At 36.1% G+C, this 21,922-nt stretch overlaps 1 non-coding gene across 1 annotated transcript; it reads right to left on the bottom strand.

Annotated features, from left to right (window-relative positions):
* Positions 1-17,203: 17,203 nt before the first annotated feature.
* Positions 17,204-17,364, bottom strand: LOC146994463 (U1 spliceosomal RNA). The gene has a single exon (XR_015044260.1). It is a non-coding gene; the product is annotated as a U1 spliceosomal RNA (small nuclear RNA).
* Between the last annotated feature and the right edge of the window lie 4,558 nt (positions 17,365-21,922).

Raw genomic sequence — 21,922 nt, 5'->3', positions numbered from 1 at the left:
AATATTCAGTTTTTTACACTGCTTAGGTTTTCTACTTTGAATGTCTAGGAAGTATTCGCCTGGCAATAGATACCCAGAACAACACGGCAGTATCGCAGTATCGCAGTGTGTGGTGGTGAAGTCAGTAAATGCGGAGTACACAGAAAATATCCGTCTGTCAGCAGCCATCAATCAAACCACATCATTAGCGCGAGGCTCAACAAGAAGATACTTAATGAGACTTTCCCGCCGGATAAGCGGCACTGGATAGCTATATACTGAGGGCAATCTGGAGAAATTCCATGAGTAACAATGGTTTTGTTCAAGCATAAAGGAAACTATACTTTCACATGAAGAACTGCCTGGCCTAATCCAGGGTTTAGCGCGCAAGAAAGCAAGTGAGCCTGATGGTAATCGAGACTCATATGATTCTATTCCAATCTTCAATAAACAACATAATTAATAATGAAACATAATTAATAAACAACATAAGAAAATAAAGAATGAAATAAAAGGTGAAGAAATAAACAGCATAATTAATAATAACTAATGTCTCAAATTGTCGAATAAAATGCCTTTCCTAAAAGTATACGACACTGCTTTTAAATTACAGAAATCACATCCTCGCGCGCTTATATTATATACACACTAATGTCTTTTTATAATCTGTAAATCCTTGTTTTGAGAAAAAGTTTCTTGTGTCTTCAAATAAGAACAAGAATAAGTACGAGAAATCAGATGAAAAATTTGTTTTCCTCTGCTCATTGTAATGTTGTGTAATCAAATATTCAAATCTGGATGATTATATGTGCAAAATATTTTTCATATTATTTTCGTGAAAGTTGCTCGATCACGAGTTAAAGAATTTAAGTGTCGACGTCTACATCTCGCATGTCAAAATTTGGCTATTTCATTTGAATAATAGCTGATTCCTTTAAATATTTAGAACATGACTCTCAAGTTGAAAAAGAGACCTAGAGAAAGAGTACAGAGATCATCACTTCATAAATATTTCATTGAATGTATGGCCCAGCAGAGGCTGAATGGTAAAATTGCTGAACAGTGGTAGTTTCCCATGGATTCGAAATGCACAAGTTATTGTGAATGGTATTTAAGAGTATTTATTTTATTTAAAGCATTCCCTAAAAAATTTTTTTGCATAGGAAGTTAACAGATACCTGTAAAATACCGTACTGTTTCAATTTTTATACTATTTTCAACTGTCATGTGCAAAAGGATATGTTACTCTTCTCTATTAATTGTTTAAAATGAGGAATTACAATGAAAACGTTGTATATAAAAGAACATATAGTTTCTACATAAAAAAAAGAAGTATATCTAAAATAGATTTGATTTAGGCCTAGGATTGAAATCTGAGCAACAATGGGCGGAGAAAAATTGAATTAAAAATGTACGGCATTGACAGACTTTGCAAGCATAAAGACAAGGCTGGAAATTCACCTATGAATGCAATCCAATACCGCCAGCAAAATCTGAGAGCCCGTCAGAATGCTATATTTAATAATTTAAAATTTAATTCTTTAGTTAAAACTTTTAATTCTGAATTCTTTCATGTTAGAAATCCATTTCATTTCATATCATGAGAAGGTAAATAAATAAAAATCTTATCTTGAATGATTGAATAGAAACTTTGGTTGATCTTTACATTATGGTAACTTGGCGTTTTTTGGCGAAAATTTGGCGACCAACTCTCCTACAGCAACCCTCTATTTTTTTTTCCCGCCGCCATTTTGTCTTCACGAAGTAAAGACATGTTTCTTTTTTTTTTATCTACTGAACACTTCTTCCAACAATCTACTAGCCGAATTACACTTATGCTAGAAATTTTATCAAACAAAACTGCTTAATCATGACAAATATTCACTGCAAAATTGGGAAAAAGTGCACAATACCATACTCCTTACGCGTTTTTCAAAATAACACATACACATAAACCATGTACACGCCGACTTATTTTTACTTCAAAAAACATCCCAGAATTGCACAAAAATGGCATTGCGCACACTCTTCACTATATCCATGTACTGCCTTTTTCTCATAACACTGCTTTTTTCACACTGCTTTTTCACACTGCTTCACACTGCTTTTTTCTCATAAATTAGAAAAATTTCACGAAAATACATGACAATTTTCTCAATCTTTAAACCCGGTAAAAAGAACATATATGAAATTACCTGATCGCGAAAAAGTATTTACCTTTTACAAATATGAACATTTCCACATATAAAATAAATAAAATATCCAAAAACTTTTACCTCTAAATCATTTATTACATTATACACGTCACCAACGAATTCATACCGCAAGCATTACAAATACTTAGTATCACATATTTAACTTATTTCCATGCACGTTTATTTCAACTTAAACGTATACCAAATTCCTACAAACATAAAATTCACAAAATAACTATCATTTAATTAAAATATCACTAAACCATGTACACGTCGACTTATTTTTACTTAAAAAAACATGCCAGAATTGCACAAAAATGGCATTGCGCACACTCTTCATTATATCCATGTACACCCCTTTTTTCTCATAAATTAGAAAAATTTCACAAAAATACATGACAATTTTCTCAATCTTTAAACCCAGTAAAAAGAACATATATGAAATTACCTGATCGCGAAAAAGTATTTACCCTTTACAAATATGAACATTTCCACATATAAAATAAATAAAATATCCAAAAACTTTTACCTCTAAATCATCTATTACATTATACACGTCACCAACGAATTCATACCGCAAGCATTACAAATACTTAGTATCAAATATTTAAATTATTTCCATGCACGTTTATTTCAACTTAAACGTATACCAAATTCCTACAAACATAAAATTCACAAAATAACTATCATTTCATTAAAATATAATTAAATTAAAAAACACTACTTAAAATATAAATGAGCACATACATTAAATTAATAAAAATTACCTTACAATCCTAATTACTTTAAACTAAATCATTGCTAATAACAATTTTCCCAATAATACCAAATTCCTTTCCACCTTACATTTAGAACAATGCATAAAAATAATATCCTCAAATAATTAAAAATACTAACTTACCTAATCTTCTTCAGAATCTTGATTACGTGGCGGATACACTTTTCTAATTCATTCAATAAAATTATTGAAAGATTTTTTCTGCGAATTTTTTCTCCATACTTCCTCCACTAAATAAAAAGCAAACTTCTCTTTATCACAATGCCTAAATACCCATTTCGAATTCACTTTAATTAGGGCCATGGGATCCAAAAATTAAACAACACTGTTTCACACAACACAGAATAAAGCTAAATACAAAATTTCCACATTTTTTCCCGATTTCCTCCCTTTTCCGATTAAAGAACTGTAATTCGTCCATTAATATCACATGACATATCCCATGATCTCTCATTTCCCTCACGCAAAATAATGCGTAATCGGAACTGAGTACTGCTCACATTATTACCAAAGTCCCAGGTAGTAAGTAAACTTTATCGCCTCCAAAATGTCACCAAACTACCAGTTACCATATTGTAAAGATCAACCATGTTTCTTTTCTTTTTATCTACTGAACACTTCTTCCAACAATCTACTAGCCGAATTACACTTATGCTAGAAATTTTATCTAACAAAACTGCTTAATCATGACAAATATTCACTGCAAAATTGGGAAAAAGTGCACAATACCATACTCCTTACGCGTTTTTCAAAATAACACATACACATAAACCATGTACACGCCGACTTATTTTTACTTCAAAAAACATCCCAGAATTGCACAAAAATGGCATTGCGCACACTCTTCACTATATCCATGTACACTGCTTTTTTCTCATAAATTAGAAAAATTTCACGAAAATACATGACAATTTTCTCAATCTTTAAACCCGGTAAAAAGAACATATATGAAATTACCTGATCGCGAAAAAGTAATGGATATAAGTATCTGGAAGATAACGCAGGGCGGTGTCCAGATGAGTTTACCTTCCAGTTGTTGAGCCAAATCTCCTCGGCTAATAGTAACATTGGATCTTACATCAATCGTCATATTCCAAGGAACTCCATTCATATGCCCCATGATGAAGAGTCTATTAGCCCCGCTATTCACTGAGAAATCTGAAGCTCTTTAAAATGGGATTTCTCACTATTGGGCTAACTCCACTCAGCGAATTGGCCACTAAATAAGTGTTTCTCTTTTTTCTGGCAGCAGTCGCAGCTTCCGTGGTTTCGGGCTTTCTGTAGTTCCTTCGTACGTGGCCTTTACCATCGCAGTTCCAACAATTTATGGTCGTTTTTTCCTCACTTCTCTTCCGCGTCAATGCATTCATATGCTTGGTTAAATCGTCTAGTCGAGCATTCACTTGATCCACTAGCTCCTGGATTTGAACAGCTCTGATTGCGTGACGGTCTCTACGAGTTGCTTTTCAGGCTGCCTCGAATTTCATGACGTACATTAAGGCGTTCTTTAGATCCTTGATATACGCGATTCGCAGGGCTTTCTGCATCGCGGGGGCCATCTATGAAGTACAGAATGAAAAGGATTTCCCTTGCTTGTGCTGCACAATCCGAAAAAGCGAGAGGAAACAGTCTTTCAACATCCTTGAAGAACTTCAGGAGTGTTTCCGTGGGCTTCTGTTTACGAGATTTTCACTGAAGCCTGCTATAATCCAATAAGCCTCTCTCGTTAAAGCGCAGCTCCAACGCGCCGGAGAGTCTCCAATCTAACCTCAGGTTTTCAGACTGAAGAATATGCGTTACGTCTGCTCTCAGAGGAGCGGCGAAGTGGCAGGCTTTAATTTCGGAATCCCATCCATTTACCTTTGCCACTACATAGAACTGCATGTTGTGCACTGCTTTTAAAATTTGCACATGACTAGCCAGAGTCCCTTGCTAATACTTTTCTGCGTATTATAGACACATGCTTGGCATAGCAGAAGAGTATCGCCTCCTTGCTGACGCTAGGACTAACAAACGACCCACAAGTGCACAAGAATAGATTTAATCTGGCATACTTCAACCTAACATAATCATCAAGGAGGTTAGAATACATGGGAATGGCGTTTCTGCTATCGCAGTACGAGGAGTGAAGCCGGAGCAAGCAAATAAGAATTAGATATATTTAGAGCAACTAAAGTATAATCAATTTATGGTTTGAATGCTTAGTTTCGGTGTTTTTGTTCACAATACTTTTAATGATAACATGCAATTACATAATGTAGAAGTTATTGCAGTTATATAGTGCAGAAATAAAATGAAATGCCGTGGAAAGTAAAGGAAAAAACAGCGGTCTTTAATTTACATCTGACAGGAACGAAACTCGGCGTGGTTAGGTTTTGCCTCATTGGCTAAAGACCGCGTCAATCTTTCTAAAAGCCATGACTGCTAAGGACATGTTTTGCCCCCTTTTTGGCTTCACTTGAACTGGGCGTAGGGCATCTCCATGTATTCTTTCTTGGTAATCATCGACTGACAACCACGTATCATGCGATAGGCTAATTCGTTACTCTGCGTATTATAGACACACGCTAGGCATAGCAGAAGAGTATCGCCAAGGAATATATAGGGAGAGTATCACAAAAGAATATATAAGCTTCAACGCACAGCAAACGCTCATGGAGAAAAATTGAGTCTAAAGTGAGCACGACTTTGACCAAATTTACAGGCATGAAGCTATGTCTTGAAATTTTTCTACGCATGCGCTCTAAAGCCAGAAAAACTTGTCAACAACCAAATAACATCGAAGTCGTCACTGAGCGCCATATTAAAAGCACGAGAAATTCAGCGATTTTCGAACATTCGGCAATGGAAGCAAATAATCAATCATGTTCTAGTGCTGAGGTGTGAAATGTGCGTAAAATGTTTAATTATTACACCTTTACATATTACAAATATCTTTAAATGACCAGAGTTATAAATGATATTTTAAACTACTATATATTTACATATCTTTCGAGTCATAAACAACTTTCGATGCAGTTTAGTAGACCGACATCAGTAAAATTATACAATGCACTAGAATGAATGTAACGCCGCCTACCAGGTTTTTAATTCTCAGTTTTTACTTTTGACAAATGTAGCACTTATTTTGGGACAATTTTATCGAAGCAAATTTACAGGGTTCGCACACTCTTAAGCCACGCCTCATTTTTTGCTCTAAATTTGTACGAACTCTACCGCCAGTAAATCAAAAAGATGGGGTTTATGTGATTAAGGCTAGGGCTGTCTAATGATTAAGGCTAGGGCTAGGGCTAGGGCTGTCCTCTAGGGCTGTCTTCTTAAAGAGAAGGATGCCTTTTTAAGACAAACTGGCTCGTATAGACGAGACAGATCATTGAATTCACAATTCATTAGCTAGAAGATAGTTTTATGCGGTTACTGATGGAAATGCTTATAAAATGGGCATGGCAAAAATGTGCTTACAAAATAAAAAATGAAGCAGTCAAGATAAACAAAAAAGATTAAATTCATAAATCATGACTCTGAGAAAGAGTTAGAATTTTATGTAGGCACATTAAATCTTAATTCAGACTACAAGGATGTGCAAAACCGGGATTTTTTAAACTAATTTGGTACTGATTTAAAGAGGGAATGCTTAATAAGTAAAGTTGTTGTTGACTGATAACGCACCCTGAAATTTCTGAAAAAATATTCAAACGAAATCATGAAATTTTCAGTATCAATAATCAGTACAAAAGTATTCAAATGTAGGAACTCATTTGGGACAGAGGGAGTATATGATTCATTGCGATGAATTGTCATGTATGTCATTATTATATGCTGTATGGGATAACGAAATACTTGCTATTCATCATTAAAAGGCTTGAAATTTTAGGCACGATACTTTATACTTGTCAGTTATTCTGGCCTCAGCGCGATATCTATCGCGCTCTTACCAGCACCTCAATTATCCCTGGGTAGGGCAAACCTCGCATGAAGAGTGGTAAACTCTGCGAGCAAGGGAAATTAGAAGTAAATTAGGTCCATGCCTGTGAGAATTGAAACTGTGAGAAAATAAAATAAATCTCAAATAGTGGAAAGGAATATGCCAATTATTTGGATATTGTTATGTGAAACGATGAGTAGCATACGGGCGGAGATTAAAGTCTTCTTCCAGGAGTTCGTACCTGAAATTATCTGCATAATTAACAATGTTAGTGTTGGGCCAAGGACCAAGGCGTTGGCTTCCGGAGTACCTTTGCAGAAAACAGCAATAACCTCCACAACTTCGTTAAGAAAAAGAATAATTAAGAGTTAAGCATGACTGAAGTAAAGAACGAGAACCGTTAAGGGTTTAAAGGTACAAGAGATCGATAACAATTCCACGCAAAGGGACGAAATCTTCTTTCAACTCTTATCTTTGCCTAGTTAGGGGTCAAAGACCTCCCGCCGTGGCAATTAAGGAAAGAAAGAGGTAAGGGTTGAGGCGATTACCTGCACTCGCTAACGTGGATTGTTTCGAAAACAGGTTGAAAGAAGATGGCGAAATCTAAAAGTCCCAGGGAAGGTTGTTATGGCAACTCGAAGAGCCGCGGAAATCGATAATGCCTTGATAATGGTCGGAGGGAGGTCAGCGACTTGTAGAACTGGTATTGCAGGGAGGAGTAAAGAGCGTAACGAGTAGAAGGAGAAACGGGGGGACGGTGTCAGCTGTTGTGCGGGGAGCAATAAGTAAAGTTCTTCAATTAAATAATGTAGAAATTATTACAATTACATAATGTAGAAATTATAGCAATTACATAATGTATAAATAAAATGAAATGGCGAGAAAAGTAAAGGAAAGAGGTGCGTGAAGAATCTGCGATCCTTTATGACTACCAGGAACAAAATTGGGTGTGGTTAGAGCACGTCAATCTTTCTAAGCCACGACTACAAAGGGCATGCTTCCCCCCTTTTTTGGTCCCACCATTTGTTTGGCGCGTCATAATCATCATTGGCTTTTGCTCCAAGAAACTCACTCACTCACTCACTCACCCCCTTTTTTTGGCTTCATTTCGAGAGCGTGGAGGGCATCTCCATGAGTTCTAACCTCCTTGCCTTGATCACACGTCCAAATCTTGACACTTTAGCACCTTGCAGGATGTTACTAGAGTCATTATAATCTGAATGCTCATCACTAGAAATAGAAGAAATAGGATTAGTAAGAGTTATCGTGTATGAGATCAGCAGGTGTGTCCGTTAACTGCACTTCCAGTGGAAAGACTCGCTGAATGGGACGAAGCAGCGTACCAGCTTGAGCCTTCAGTTCTACAGTTCTCACCTTGCCATCTTTCCCAGGAATTAGTCGAATGACCTTAGCTAAAGGCCAATGCATCCGTTTTTTGATGCCATCTCCTATTAGGACAATTTCACCCAACCGTAGCTCTGACGATGAATCCTTCTTATTTTGGACCAGGCCTAAATATTCTTTCCTAAATCTATGCCTTAAATCATTAAGGAGTTTTTGGCCCTTTTTCGATGACCTTTCGAGTCGCAGAAATCAACATCAGGAACATCTAAGCTACGATTCTCGATGAGAAACATGGCTGGGAAAAGTGGGATTAAATCATCCGGATTTTCCGACAGAGAGGTAAGAGGTCTAGAGTTAATTATTGACTCGCAGTCGCACAATACCGTATACAACTCCTCGGTTGTAAGAACCGCGTTACCGAGTGTCCTTCTCAACCGTTCCTTTACTACATGAACTAACCCCTCCTACCAGCCTCCCCACCAAGCGGCTGTGGGAGGATTAAACTTCCATATTATACGTTGTATTGCTGTTTGCCTCAAAATTTGTTCCCAATCAATGTTACTACATTCTCTTTGCGCTCCTCTGAAATTAGTTCCGTTGTCGTAATAAATTATTCTCGGCCTCCGCCTTCTGGCTACGAATCGTCTCAATGACAACAAGAATGCGTCGGTAGACAATGAGGAAGTCAATTCCAAATGAACGGCTCTATATATTGCACATGTGAACATAACAATCCAAACTTTTTCACCTCCCTTCACATACAAGGGTCCTGCCAAATCAACTCCTACTACCTCGAACACCGCTGCGTCATTGACATGATAGCCTGGTAGCGACATCGGGTCGCAACCGGGAGACTTGGCCTTGTATCGATTGCATCTTACACAATTTTTTACGACTTTCCAGACCGCTCTTCTGCCCCTCACTATCCAAAATCGCTCCCTTAATATTCCAAGTAATATTTGGGTTCCAGCGTGACAATTTTGTAAATGATAATATTCTATCAGACGCTGGGTGAAAATGCACCGGTTTGGTGAAATAATTGGACAAATAAATTTAGGGTCGTCTGGTCGCTCTGTAATGCGCGATTGTACCCTCTTTTATACCCTTTCTGTCTGAGATGACACTCATATTGGGAATAGAGTCGGCGGAGGGAAAATACTTACAATTTTTTCTACAATTTTTATAACCGTTTTGGCTAATCTTTGGAATATGGTAACAAGTAGTTTGGCGACATTTTGGTAGGCGATAAAGGTTACTACCTAGGACTTTGGGAATAATGTGAGAAGTATTTAGTTCCGATTACGCATTAGGGAAATGAGGGATCATGAGATATGTCATGTGACATTTATGGACGAATCACAGTTCTTTAATCGGAAAAGGGGGTAAATTTGTAAAAATATCTGCCGTACTTTATAGCGTAGGTTCATTGTATGTTCTGTGAAACGGTGTTGCTTAATATTTGGATCCCATGGCCCTATGTAAAGTAAATCCGAAATTTTTATTGCGTGTGTGTGTAATCCAAAAAAGTTGCTTGAACGGTGTATGAGTGTAGGATTAATTGCGGATAAGAATGAATGTCCAACATGTGGGAATGAAATGAGATTGTGTGAAAGGAAGGATATTACACATAAGTTTGAATGGCGGTGCAAGAAATCTGGTGAAAATGGACATTTTGTAAAGCGGAGTGTAAGGAAGGTACGTGGTTTGCTGAAAGTCGTTTGAGTATGGGTGAAATTTTATTAATTCCTTATTAGTTGCTGAGAATAGACTGCCAGTTGACTACTGGATTATTGAATCTATAAGAAAGGTTTATCCGCCATGCAATCAAGATTGTGAAGAAGATTAGGTAAGTTAGTATTTTTAATCATTTGAGGAAATTATTTTTATGCAAGTAAGGAATAAATAAATTAATATGGTATTATTGGGAAATTGTTATTAGCAATGAATTAGTTTAAAGTAATTAGGATTGTAAGCTAATTTTTATTAATTTAGTGTATGTGCTTATTTATATTTTAAGTAGTGTTTTTTAATTTAATTATATTTTAATTTAATGATCGTGATTTTGTGAATTATACGTTTGTAGTATTTTGGAATACGTTTGAGTAGAAGTGAATGTGCATGGAAAGAATTTAAATATTTGACACTAAGTACTTGGAACCATTTTTAATGTTTGCGTTATAAATTTGAAGGTGACGTTTATAATAGATAATTTAGAGGGAAAAGATTTTGGATATTTTATTTATTTTATACGTGCAAATGTTCATCTTTGGAAAGGGTATATACTTTTTTTGCGATCAGGTAATTTCATATATGTCCTTTTTACCGAATTTAAAGATTCACAAAATTTTCCTGCATTTTCGTGAAATTTTTCTAATTTATGAGAAAAAAAGCAGTGTACATGGATATAGTGAAGAGTGTGCGCAATACCATTTTTGTGCAATTCTGGGATGTTTTTTTAAGTAAAAATAAGTTGACGTGTACATGGTTACTGTGTATGTGCTATTCTGGAAAACGCGGCAAGGAGTTTGCGATTCTGCACTTTTTCCCAATTTTGCAGTTAATATTTGTCATGATTAAGCAGTTTTGTTCCATACAATTTCTAGCATAAGTCTAATTTGGCTAGCAGATTGTTGGAAAAAGTGTTCAGTATATAAAAAGAAAAGAAACATGTCTTTACTTCGTGAAGACAAAATGGCGCCGAAAAAAGAAAAGTAGAATGTTGCTGTAGCAAAATTGGTCGCCAAATTTTCGCCAAAAAATCGCCAAGTTAATAATCCTAAGGTCAACCAGAGTGGCTTCTGCATATTCCATCTCATGAACGTTTAAGTCTCTAGTCTCTCGAAATGCACGTTTACATTTTGCGTTTTTCACAAACCGCAATATCCATGCAACTAATCGAATGATGGATTGAAAATTTTAAAACCTAATTGCATACCAAGGTATTTCCTCTTCAACTGAATTAAGGTTACACAATCTGACCTTCCTTTTTTTTCGTTCTACCTCAGAGGTCTCGTAAGCCAAACGGTCCGGTGGCCAGTTGCTATTACGTTCCAGGAGCCAGGACGGATTCTCCCACCAAAGAGAATCGGAAAATGAACAAGGTGAACTGCCTCTTGAAAGCATATCTGCCGGGTTTAAATCACCTGGTACATGGCGCCAACACTGAGAACTAATCAGACTGTTTATTTCTTTTACCCTATTCGCAACGAAAACTCAACAATCACCACGTTTCTTAATCCACCAGAGTGCTGCCATGGAATCACTCCATGCAAATAATTTTCAAATCAGGGCAAATCTAAGGCGGCGTATATACTGAGTTTACCAGGCGCGCCAATGCAACAGGCCATCAATTCTAACCGGGGTATTGTCAGAGATTTTAACGGCGCTACCCTGGATTTGGCTCTGATCAATCGAATTCTGACTCCCACGGGCGTTACAGTTCTAATGTAAACACATGCAACATAGGAGCTCTTACATACATCTCAACGAATAGAAGCAGCTCTGAATTCTCATTTATCTCAACATATCGTGGAATACTAATTTTCTCAACATATTTAATTTTATCCTGCCACTTATGAAAAGTTTTCTGAATGTTTTTTGGCAAGGGATCATCCCATTTTAATTTCATAGTCCAAGCCTCCTGTAATAGTAACTTAGGTAACAAGGTAGTTGGACTCAAAAAACCCTGTGGATCAAAAATTTTGTGTACCATAGCCAAAATATTACGTTCACTTATCTCATTATCCATTGAATAGTTAAGATTACATTTTAACGTATCGGTATCCAAATCCCATAAGATTCCAAGAAGAGGAGTTATACCTGAACTACGGGAAATACAATGACCTGTAACATTACTTTCCCAACCCCGTAGGTTAAAACATCCCCGAGCCATTACTTCTATAGCCTTAACTATAAAATTTTCTTGCTGTTTGAAGTCGTGAACCCCAGTTACACAATTGTCAACATAAAACGAATGCTTTAATTTTTGGGTCACATCGTCAAACTCGGCAGGGGAATTATCCAAGAGATGACCTATCGATGGAGAGAGTTGGAACGGAGATGAACAAATGCCGAACACCACTCTGCAATGTCTGTAAATCATAGATTCTTCAAGAGTTGGAAGAAAAAACCTCGAATAATCTCTGTGTTCTGGGATAATACTCAGCTGAAGAAATACTTTTTCTATGTCCGATGATAAACCAACAGAATACAATCTAAACCTGTCAATTATATCAGGTATGAGTTCAATTAAGCTCGGCCGTCTATTTAAACAATCATTAAGGGACGGCTGATTTCTCTCTCGGGCTGAAGCGTCGAAAACCGGCCTTACCTTCATTGTCTGGCTAGTATGTTTTAACACGGGTCTATGGGATAAATAATAACTCAATTTCAGTTTCAGGAACCTTTTCTATTATTTTTAGGCCTTCCCATTGCTTAAAAACAACCTTATATTCATCTAACTGAGTCTCCTCATTAATTCGTTGACACATTCCTTGATGCCTTTTAAAAGTCATAGACTTATTGTTAGGTAACAGAATTTCAGATTTAAAGAGTAGTGGCAATTCATATCGGCCATCAGGAAGAACATTTAAATTCTCTTTAAATTGCTTAACGGTGTCCAGAGTGAGCAAGTTTACGTTTAACATCTTCAGCTGGGTCTGTTATGCCAATGGCATCGAAATTCCAGAGTTCGGTTACGCTAAGATTAGCACAATGCAACGAAACTACATTATTGCACAAATTATTTTCTAGTAATGCTGGAATAGTAGCTGAAGTAGGTTCTTTAGACAAGCTGTTTACTTTACCAGTTACAGTGTATCCGAATTTAGTCCCAACTACAGTTACACCAGAGTTCAGTTTCAGAGAACTGCCAGTAATAATGTCTCCAATGGCATCTGCTTCTAAAAGAAATTCAGTGTCATATTCTTTAGCTTGCAAATCAGACAAGGTAATATTTCTTTCTTTTAATTCTTTTAGGGTATTGGGATCAACTACTTTTGGAACACATCCACATATTTTGTTTTGAGAAAGTACTTCAAAGTTATGGTCATAAGTGCTCTCAAAATTTCTTAAATTAACATCAAACACTAAATGGGAATGAGGACTTGCCTCTCTCCCCCCAAACAAACCGTGTATAATGGTTTGTTTCGATGTAGGACGCAGTTGCAAAAACGCGATAACCCTTTCTGAAAGATAAGATTTCTGAGAACCACTGTCCAAAATCGTACGAACTGTAAGTTGTCTACCCTCAAAAACTATTTTTAAAACGAGTGTTTGCAAATACACATTTTCATTAACAGTTGACTGATTAGACAATGCATTACTTGAAATAACAGTACTGTCAGTTTCATTTGGTTGTACAGGTTCGCCATTTGAGCACATAATGGTATAGGGAAATTTATCACATGTTAAACATTTTACTTTAGTTTTGCATGCCCGTGAACTATGTCCAACTCGTAGGCAGCGAAAACAGGCGCGCTTTTGCACCAAAAGCTTTCGTTTATCTTCTAAAGACATTTTGCGAGCAGAAAAACATTCGGCAGAATTGTGGGATTTCTGACAAAAAATACAACGTGAATTTCGCCTATCTGTATTGTCTTGAACATTTACCAAGGCAGCAGCTGTAGAGCAACCCGTATCATCACAATGTGGACGCGAATGTGCAGAACGTGAAGCTCCCAACCCGGTACGAGCGAGCTTAATCATTTCCTCACTTTGCACTTCATTTCGAAGAAAGCACTAAAGTTTATCCAACGAACGCGCACTATCTTGCTGTGACGCAGTATCTTCCATCGAGCGGCTTCTTTCCCACGCACGAAGAACAGTCTCTGGTAAACAGGACTCAACAAGTGGCTCTAAAAATTCTGCAAATTTTTCCTTAGTTCTACCGAGGCTTTCCAGTGCCATAAGCTTGCTCTCAAGTAAATCATAAAGTTCAGCTAAATCTACTTTAATTCTACCAGCAGCATTTTTCATTATTAAGGAAAGTAGATCCCGTACATAAATCTGAACCAAAAGTTCATCTCTGCCGAAGTGTTCTTTAAGTTGTGCACAGCTGCCCCACATTGTAACAGATATTGAAATTTGTCTTCGTCCGCAATAGAGTTATCTATGTGGATTTTCTCAAACTGGGACCAAAAAGCAAGAAAATCTTTCGGTTCTCCACTAAATTTCCTCAATTCAAGTTTCGGAAGCTTGAATTTCCTCTTTTGCTCAGTTGTTGTTCCTTCCGTAACCGAATTTGCCTTCTTTGCATTTTCTAACAGCGAACAAATCAAGCAGAACTTGTCACGGTATTCTTCTGCTTTCAAAAAGTCTTTGGAATATTCACCTTGAAGGGCATCATCACTTAGCAACAAATTCAGAACTTCTTGAGTTGTTTGCAAACGTGTGAATTTGTCTTGAATCTGTTTAAACAACGTACTGACTTTCGTCACTTTCTAAACTTTTGTTTTTGATCTTCTGAGCTATATCGTTGCAACATACCATAAACGCTGTTATCAGCAACTTCCGTTTTGCTTTCAAATCTTTTATATTTCATCAAAAATATAAAGTAGCGGAGCCAAATTTTACTATGTTGCAACAATTCACTTGAGAATAATTTCCGACTCCCCATGGTTTCTGCGAAACTCAATCATCCATAGAAGCTTAAAAATGAATTCCATTAATGATGAAATTCAAAAAATATCTGAAAAATTCCTACAAAAGTGTGATCGACGTGATAACTCCATTATAAAAAATTTGGGCAACTATGACAGCAAAATTATACAAACCATCAAAGACCTCCACAATATTTTACAATAACAACTGTCACACTGTTATACGTTACAACTGTTATACAGTATATAAGTAATATACTGTTACTTAGGCTAGTCTCAGCGTGTACTTCATCGCGCTCTTTCTTACCAGTACCTCAGATGTCCCTTAACAAGGATTCCACGTGTATGAGGCCTTATTTGGATTGCCACTAATAGGTGAACTATGTGGAGGAGAAAAAATATAGGCCCTTGCCTGTAATTATGGTGTTGCAAGAACGCGGAGATATGAGGGTGTCATAATATGTCCTATGTAGGATGCTTGTGTATGAAATTACTACGTGAAACCAACATTGTCCCTTAGGGCCTATGTGAATATGAAAAGATGAGAAATAACAAGTGACTGTGCAAAGGACAGCAATCAGCTATGAAATGTTAATAGATGTGTGGCATATGGGTGGAGGTTGAAATCATCTTCTAAGTGTTCATAAAGTTATCGGCAAATTGAACTGTTTCGTTGCTAATCGCTTTGTTGAAAGATTTATTGTTAATATGTCCAATGTGAGTTTTGATATCTTCTTTGTGTAAATCCTCGTTACGGATGAATCAGGGCACGTCGTGATTTTTCTAAGAAAGATATTTTGAAAGGTTTGGAGTTTTGGGAAATCAGACTTAGATGCGGTACACCAGGCCGGTGAAGCGTACGTGAGCACAGGGCGAAGTATTGATGTATAAATATGCTTTTTCCGCGAGAGATCAAGTTTTGAGGATGCATTGATGATTGGGTTGAGTTTGCGAGCAATACCAGTTGCTTTACCGACAGCAGTTGATATATGGCGGTTCCAGGTGAGTGTTGTATTAAATCGCACACCTAATTAGGTTGCTTTGCTAACTTTGAGAATTTTATCATTAAATAGTGTGAGTTCAGTGTGTACGTTTTTCCTTCTATGTCTTCCGATAACCAAAAGCTGTGATTTGGTGGCGTTGATACAGGGTCTCCAGGTACGATACCACTTCTCAATTTCTCGCATGTGCCCCTGTATGCGTTTATTTGCATTGTCGGAATTTAAAGAACAGCACAGAATGGCTGTATCATCAGCATAGCATGCTATGATGCAGTTCATGTTATCGTCAAAAAGCGGGAAATCCATTGCGTAAATCAGGTACAAGAGAGGACGTAAATTTTAGCCCTGGGCGACGCAGGCCTGAATTTGTCTGAGGGGGGAGTAGAAATTACCGTATCTGATGGCAAATGTGCGAGTGGTGATAAAAGAATAAATTAATAGAATCATCTCCCTGGTGACATTGAGAGGAAGCATTTTGTAAATAAACCCATTATGCCAGTCGCGGTCAAAAGCTTTGGCCACGCCTAGCATAAGAAACGCTGTCGTCTGATGTTTATGGATTGCAAAACTAATAAACTCCAGTATCCTAACCAGCTGCATGGTGGTGGAGAGTGCTGTTCTAAATCCGAACTGCTGATCAGGCAGTGAGCTCATACAGAATCCAGACGTTTATAAATAATTCTTTCGAAAATTTTGCCTAGTGTTGGTAACAGGTTAATCGGACGGTAAATAACAACTGGAAGTAATCTCTTCGTTATGTATATATTCATTAATCCTGGTAAAGCAGGAATAGACTTTTCCGCCTGATCAAGCAGGTATATGCACTTGAAGTTTCATTAATTTTGCACTTATTTTATTATTTAATCAAGACTTATTTACCCAAGAAATTCCTTTTAATGTTTTATTCTATGTTTAAAAATGTTTTCGCATCATGAAAAAATTTTCGAAGTCCAATTTCAGGATTCACGTGACTCGCGAAAAACTTTCTGATTCCCTTTCGTCCTCTCACAAATTTAGAAACTTGTATATATTTTTATGAATGTACTATTTCTCTGTATTTACTAAGTTTTAAATCATCAAACTCAATCATCCTCATCAAATTTATGCCTCAACAATCGACCAACGCTGCTTCCAACTTCCACCAAGGTCAGCAGATGGAGCCACCGGATCTTCACCAAGGAACTGGACAACGCATCTTACGTTAATGAGGAGAGTCACACTCAGAGCAGGGTGGTTGAAAGGGCGGAGCTAACTGGCCCAAGTGTCGTTTTGAACGGAAAGGATGTTCCGGAAAAATATCAAACTCGCAAAACATTAAAGAAGGAGCATGAACAATTTTCTGCATTTTTCTTTCTCGCACAAGCATCTATTTTTTAATAAATTACGGACAGCGCGAACGCAGTCCCTGCCACCAAAAATTATGCACCCCAAGCAACCGCAATTTGCGGATGTGGCGAACGTCAACCCCTCGAAGTGCAATAAGAGGTTTCTGCTCGGGGGAGCCTCCTTGGTGATCAAGGCGTCCCCAGAGCCAGGTAAGTATGCGATATAAAGTTTCGTAAATACAATCCTTCTTTATATTTTATAGGCATAGTGGTAGTGGTTATGCTTAACACGCTGACATATGAATTGTATTTAGTAATTAAGCCTTTCGTGGGCAGTGGCTACAGAGCTAGAATTTTTTGTCTAAATGCGCAGTGGCTAGCTTCCTTAGCCACCTGTATTGATTGAGCCTGAAATGCACAAAAATCATTACAGATGGCAGCGCTAATCGAATTATGGTCTGATGGAGTGCTGAAGTTGTATATTCACTGCATGTAAGTACCGCAAATTGAAATGTTATTATTTTAAATAATATTTCTAATTTATGCAAAATATTTTGACAGTTTTAATGTATATTTTTCTATCATTTAAATAAAATAAACTAATTCACAAGCAAAAAGAATTAGTTTTTTGGATGTGGATGCAAGGTCTATCCATTGGCCTTTAGGGCAGTAATACTAATGTTGCTAATCCCGCACTGCTATGTTTGACAGTTTTATGTTTCTGTAGTTGTGCCAAATATAAACAAAATTTATTTATAACATGTGTTGAGGTTTTGGGCTTGATTTCAATCTCAGTATAGTACTCTCATTTCTTTATTTCAACCAAGTCAAAAATCAAGCCATTGATGTATTAATGGAAAATTCAAAGGACGCTCTTCTTTCAAACAGTATATGATTATACATATAAAAAAAAAACATAAAAAGAGCTTGCCAGTTTGGAATATTTACTGGAAAAATTGGTGACACTACTGAAAAAAACTTGTTGGCACTCTAAGGCCGTATCACACGGGTTTGTTTCACACGAATAGCTGTTTCGGACAATTTTTCTGCCTGGTTTACTACTGAAAGAAAGGCATGCGACTTTTTCCTTCCTTTCCAAAAGAATTGCAAGTTGTTCATTTTCAACCAATCAGCTATCAGCTTGTTTGTAATGGGGAACCACTTTGCCCCCAAAGCGATGTATGGTGATTGGCTGTTGTGACAAAGCAGAAAAATTGTTCCAAACAGTTGTTCTTCCGAAACAAACCGACATGTGATAACAGCCTTAGCCAACCAATTTTTGGTAAAGATCATGAATTATTTATGGGCAATTACCAGTTAGTCTTTTTATATTTCTGGAGACTCAAAAGATATTCGCATATGGAACTGTAAACATGATTAGGATACATTTTCCGAAAAACTTAAAATCCGAGAAATTGATGAAAAGAGGAGAACTTGGGCATCAAGTGAAGATAATATAATATGCCTGAGATGGAAGGATAAATGCGATATGTGCACATTTTCATGTTTAGAAAATGCAACGAATGTCATCTATATTGAGAGAAAACAAAGGAATGGTGAAATAATAAACTTAGCATGCCCTCAAGCAATAACAGACTATAAGAAAAATATGGCAATAACATACTATAACTTAAAAATATGGCCTTTGTAGACAGGTTTGAACACTTGAAAAGCCTGTTCAAAATTAACAGGAAAAGTTACAAATGATGGCACAGAATTGTTTTTCACATTATAGATGTTTCAGTTATATAGATGTTTCAGCATTCATAACTTACAACATGCATCCACATAAATGCGGTGAATTTAAAATCATCAAAGATTTTCAAAGAGAAGTGATCCGAGGACTACTATTGATGAGTGAAAAAAACAAAAAACTCAAAAAAGCACAAGCCATACGTTCCAACAGATGAGCGCACAGAAGATGCGGAACATTTATTTCCATACCTCAAGGAGAGCGGTTTTTGTTATTTAATTTGATTTTTTTATGTGTTTGTGGATTTTAGTGATATAAATTTTATTGTATCTCATATTTTATAACTTCACACATGCATGACATCTTATATCATTATCCAATTGATCAGTTACTTCATCTTAGCCTTCATCATCTCTTTTTATTTCACAAGTCTGCTCTTCAGAAGTCAAACAACAAAAATCAGAGTTATATTTACAATTTTTTTTTTTTTTTTTTTTTTTTTTTTTTTTTTTTTTTTTTCCACAGGACTAGTTTCGATGGTTTTACCGAAATACCATGGTTCGGTAAAACCATCGAAACTAGTCCTGTGAAAAATTTGTAAATATAATGCTGATTTTTGTTGTTTGACTTCTGAATTAGTATTTATTCGGTGTGTTATTGTGTCTTAAGTCTGCTCTTGTTTCAAACTTATGATTGCATAGAATTAATGTGTGGATTGAACTGTAACTTCTTTTTAACTATCGTGTGTCTGGCGTTAATAATCTATCCAGATTGTTCGCCATAATATTTACCATTACCAAGGTCAACGTATACTCAAAGGCTCCAAGACTGAACGAAATTTCGATTCCCAGTTTTCAGTGGCTTTCGCTAAATTCATCACTAGGTGGTGCACGCATTCTGCTACACTTTTGGTATATGTTCTCTAATTGTAATGCGGTTCGTTATTAACAAAAAGTGTATTTTATTAAAACATGCCGCTGTAAATATAGCAACATTGAATGGTATATTGTTGCGTGCTATTATGCAAAGTTTTTCTTGACAAGCCTTTCATTGAATCAGTCTCCATTGCACAGCAAGAAACTGCTTCATTTTCAAATTAAATCCGACACGGATTCGGCAGACACAATCTCATAACTACTTTATGAAAACTTTACTCTACTGTTTCTACTTCAGTAGTGGTAGGCAGTTATAGCTACAGGCAGTTATAGTTATCTGATCTATATACCGTTGCCGTGTTTTATGCGTATAATATTGTCTTCCCAATATAATTTAGCTTGGAAATATTCAAAATTCATCAAATAGTAACATAGGATGGTGTATTGTTGCGTGCTATACTGCAAAGTTTCTTTCCTTTAAAAAAAAATGTTTACGATTGTATTGAAATAATTATTCGCAACATATAACTGTTGGACGGATAGCATTTCCATCAGTTTCATGTAATACAGATTTAATACAAATACAGAATACAAAATTTCTTAAACAAAAGCCATCATCACGTAAAATTTTAAAGCTCGTAATTCGTAAACACCGTACTGCTAATCGGGATTCTCCTTCGCCGCCCAAGGACTCTAATAAAGCTGTTTCATCACAAAAAGTTGCTTTTCCTGTGACTGATCCGATCGATTTTCCTGAACTCTCAGAAATGGACTTAACAAAATTAAAGGTGTTGTTAACAGATTACCTACGTTTTCAAGAAGCAATTCAAGAAAAAGAAGTCTACTGCGGAAAAACTCCAGCTGGCACTATGCTTAGTCGAAGTTCTCGACGGCATGGATTATTAATTCTCCATTTTCTTCTGTAAGAAGAACAATATACTTACTTTTAGATTCAATAGATGGTGCCTTTTCTTCATCTTTCATGATGTCTCGCTTTGCTCCGCCCAGATTAGTTTGTTGCCCTGCTTCTTCTGCTTATCTCGGGTTTCTCTTCAGAGACTTTCCGGCGCCCGGCATTATGTATAAACATAATGCGCCTTCGGGCTTTATTTCGAGAACCGGCGGTGAAAACTCGGAATACACTGCATAAACAAAGTTGAGAAGGCGGAACTGCGTTACGTTCAAATGGGTGGGACTAAGCTTTTGACCTCTCAAATGCATTCTCGCATTTACGCTACTCGTACTTTCTATTTTCTCCTAAAAAGAACAATAATGAATTGTTTATTATTGTAAATTAGCATCAAATTCTTTATTTTAAATTTATATTTCTAACAGTTAAGCTAAGGATTTACTGAAAATAAGTATAATAAATTGTTTATATTTAAAATTACCATGTTACAGTAAGCAAGCGAATTCTACCAATTATTAAAACGGTAAACAACGTCACGGTCTCTTATTTGTATTCCATACAACTTCAGTATTTTCAAAGATTTTTAACATTTATATAAATAAAAAAAAATTTTTTTTTTTTTAAATTTAAATTCATGTTGTGGAACATTTGTTCATGTTAAATTCTTGTTGTGGAATTTTATCATTTTTACAAATTATCTTATTGCTATGTAACGACATAATCCACTACATACCAGCAATCTTCATTATTTTCTAAAATATTAAACTTAAGAAAAGTGTGGTTTATTTTTATTGCACAGGAACATCACACCCAGCTTTTATGTAAGTTTCTTAAATTCCTAAATAATGTCATATTCTCTGTAGGCATACTATAATTCTATACATTAATAAATAAAAAATCTAATTTCTCCCACAATGAAAGAAAATAAATACTACAAATTTGGAACATGAAGCAATGCTTCACACATATATCAATGAACTCATATTATCAAGTGCAATTACGATAGCAAACACTAAGTATTAAAATAATGAGGTAAAAGTTACTTATAGGATCAAACTTTACAGTTTTGCTACTGTTGAGTAGATTATTGGACTATCGATATTTGTTGTAAATCGGAAAGCACTATCAACATATCAATATCAAACAATTAAAAATACAATTTAAATAAAAAAAAATAGCTCTGACATATAATTTACAATTAAAAGACAAAAACGATATATTAAACATTGCACATAAAATACCTTACATTACTGCTCAGCATCACACACAACGATAGGTTTTCGCTCAAAAAACATCAA

This window comes from Stegodyphus dumicola, chromosome 11, assembly GCF_044657685.1.
Source record: "Stegodyphus dumicola isolate Sdum_Otavi_A_Nest chromosome 11, ASM4465768v1".
NCBI classification, from domain to species: domain Eukaryota; kingdom Metazoa; phylum Arthropoda; class Arachnida; order Araneae; family Eresidae; genus Stegodyphus; species Stegodyphus dumicola.
This window is presented reverse-complemented; position numbering and strand designations above follow the sequence as displayed.